The 3,315-nt window shown below is 39.0% G+C and overlaps 1 pseudogene; it reads left to right on the top strand.

Moving 5' to 3' along the window:
* The first annotated feature begins 968 nt into the window (after positions 1-968).
* On the top strand, positions 969-1,976 carry LOC114009362 (integral membrane protein 2B pseudogene; annotated as a pseudogene).
* Positions 1,977-3,315: the final 1,339 nt, after the last annotated feature.

Below are 3,315 nucleotides of genomic sequence, written 5' to 3' on the forward strand. Positions count from 1 at the left end.
TGTTTATATAGGTTACAGCTATTACTATTAACAATATCAGAAATCAAAACTGAAAAAGGTTAATTCATTTAAAAATAGCAGTTATGATCCCATTACATATTCACATAAATAACATTGTTTTTTATAAACCTGTGCTTCCAAAAAATTGTTTTATACTTTTGTAAAAAGTATCTTTTACATTTGGCTTAATACAAGACAGCTGGATTCTCATAAGTGCCTGAATGTTCAATCTGTTGTAACATATTGTTCTAGTTGACACATATAGAAAAATAATCAGGTCTTGCAAGGGTATATGACTGGAAAAAGAAGGAGTAACTTAAACGCCTTTTCAGATAATGTTGGGTAATCTCCTTTAATACTACACTAAAACTTGACAAGTAAAAGTTTCTTAAAGTTCAGTTACAATGTAGAATCTGAAGCTGTACTAATGTACTCTATTACATTCAAATCCATTGATTCACCTTTCATTGTGAAATTATCTTTCCATTGATTTATCTTTCACTTTTAAATTATCTTCTATAAGCCTCAATTTTAACATCATGTACTGGTCTTTTGGAAAATGTTGCACTGAGTACTGCAGATCTTCCACATGTTGACACATTTCATTATCAAAAAATTACATTCGGGGGGACCAGCAGTTAATGTAATGGCTATGTCGCTGGACTCCCACATAGTCAACCGCGGTTCGAGTCCCAGACCCAGTGGCTTAAGCTCATGCCGGGCGCGTGTGCGTGCATGCCCAAGATCCTGAGAGGAGAATGGAAGAGAAGGGATTGCACCCCCTCTGGGGGGGGTGATTTCTCATTTTCTGTCTCTCTGTCTCTGTTTGTCTGGCAAGTGCACGCGCCCTATAGCAAAAACCTCTCAAAAAAAAAAAAAAAATTACGTTTGGCACTGCAGCCTCAACTGCTGCTGAGCTGCAGCTTGGAGTACAGCCTGTGCCTGGAGCCCTCCCACGTGGTCACATCATGGCAAAAGTGACCTTCAATAGAGCTGTGACCCAGAATGAGGCCAGGAAGGACAAGGCTAAGAAGGGTGAAGAATCACTCATCATCAATCTCTCCACCCCACGATGGCAATGAACTGCAAGGACTTTGATAATGTGGTGCTCACTGGCTGAAGAAGAACCTGGTGGTGCATATGCCTTAGACTAGCATTTATCTTGTAGGTTTCATTCTAGGAAGAGCATACCTATACGGATATTTTGAACTTCAATCATATTATGTGTACTACTGTGGAATAAATTACATCAACAATAATATCATTTTCAAAAAGCCTTCTATATATGCCCCCTGCTGCTTACCACCAGCCAACTGAATAAAATATTAATGTCTTTGAAAATGAGGTTGAATTTGTGTTACTAACTCCAGTTTGTTGATAGTGAACCTGCCAACATCGTCCATGACTAAACACAAAACTTAACATAAAATAATTTAGATCTTAACCTAGATAAGTGCTATGTGATCACACCGAACACCCATAGTTCTGCCACTCAGAATCCTATTGCAGTTACTTATTAGTTTTGTTTTTGTTTCTTTTCTTTCTTTTTTTTTTTTTTTTCCTCTACAGGCAATGTGTGCTTTCTGGAAAGAGAAAAAGAGAGAGGGAAACTAAACTGAGAAATCATTCCCTAGGAGGACAGCCTTCCCTCACACAGCCTTCCCTTCTCTTCCATTCTGCTCTTGGGATTTGGGGCATACACGCACAGGCTCCTAGGATGTTTTTCAAGCCATGGTATCCAGGACTTGACCTGCAAAGTCAGTCATGTGGGATCCAGTGCCTTAACCTCCACACCATCTGCTGGCCCTAATTACAGTTACTTATTAAGATCAGGGTTGGGACCTATTTGCCTAAGTTATATCTGATTCATGAACATGTGGTCATTATTGATCACATTAAAAATGTTGATCACCTGGATTTTTCGACTGTGTTATGACAAGGAAACTTATAAATTGCAACACATAGAAAATATGTGAACATGAAGTCAGTGGTTGGGTCATGACTCAGCATTTGAAAATGAATTTGCTGTGGAAAATATGTTAATTACATATTTTAAAAATATAGTCTTTGCTATCTTTTCATCTCATTTTTTCAATCAAAACTATTCACCTTTAAAAGAATACATTCATTAATACCACCCATCTCATCCGAAAAGGCTTTCCATGTTGAGAAGCTGACATACCAACAGTAGCATGTACAATTTTCCAATTCTTTTATTTGAAAGCTTGATTTTATCATTAGAAGCAAATATTGCCAGATTTTCTCTTGAAATGACAAGCTTACTTTGTTCATTTTTGAGAAAATGTCTGTAAAATACCAAGTTTTAGTAACAGTAGTTTGTCTGCCAGTCATTCTTCAAAGTAAATATCTTATTTTATAAAAAAAGTGGCTAGTTCAACTATGAAATTGAATAATTCATGTAAGCTTTTCCCCAAGACCACCCTTAGTATTTGGTAATGCAGCAGAAGTGCTTTAGTGTATTGACCATTTCATTACATAGACTAGTAAAGAGAATTCAAGGGAGGCCAGAAGGTGGCATGATGGTTAAGGGCTAGACCCCCACATGGCTGACTGCAGTTCAAGTACTGGTCCTGGCAGCTTGAAATTCACACTGAGTATGTGTACATGTGTGCCCAAGATCCCAGGAGGAGAATGGAGGAGAAGGGATTATAATGTGGCCATCCTCCCTGGGTTGGCAGTGGTGGGGGGCGTAATTTCTCACTTTCCCTCTCACTATCTCTTTCCAGTGAGCACACATGCTCTTTGGAAGAAAACGTATTAAAAGAAAGAAGACTTTAAGGGTTGGCCTTTGATATAATTAGTAATTTCACTGCTTCATCAAGACCTTCTTAAGTAAAGCTGCCTTCTCCTCATTCTCTTGCTCTTCTTTCTCTTAACAGAAATGCATGGCAGTGAAGAATATAAGCAGTTTGGTACCTCTGCCTTGATGCACATTAAGGCACAAGCTTTTTACCATGAATTTTTATACTGTCAATGCAAATATCAACATAGTCATAAGGATACAGAACATCTTAATATTGTCATGAGAGGAACCAGCAGTTAGCGGAATGGCTATGTCGCTGGACTCCCATGTAGTTGACCGCTGTTTGAGTCCCGGACCCAGTGGCTTAAAACTCAAACCAGGCGCGTTTACATGCATGCCCAAGATCCTGAGAGGAGAATGAAGGAGAAGGCATTGCGATGTGGCCATCCACCCTGGGGGGGGATTTCTCGCTTTTCTATCTCTCTGTCTCTCTCTGTCTGTCTGGCGAGTGCATGTGCCCTATAGCAAAAACCTCTCTCCAAATATATATA

This window comes from Tupaia chinensis, unplaced genomic scaffold (genome assembly GCF_000334495.1).
Source record: "Tupaia chinensis unplaced genomic scaffold, TupChi_1.0 Scaffold000527_1, whole genome shotgun sequence".
Taxonomy (NCBI): Eukaryota; Metazoa; Chordata; class Mammalia; order Scandentia; family Tupaiidae; genus Tupaia; species Tupaia belangeri.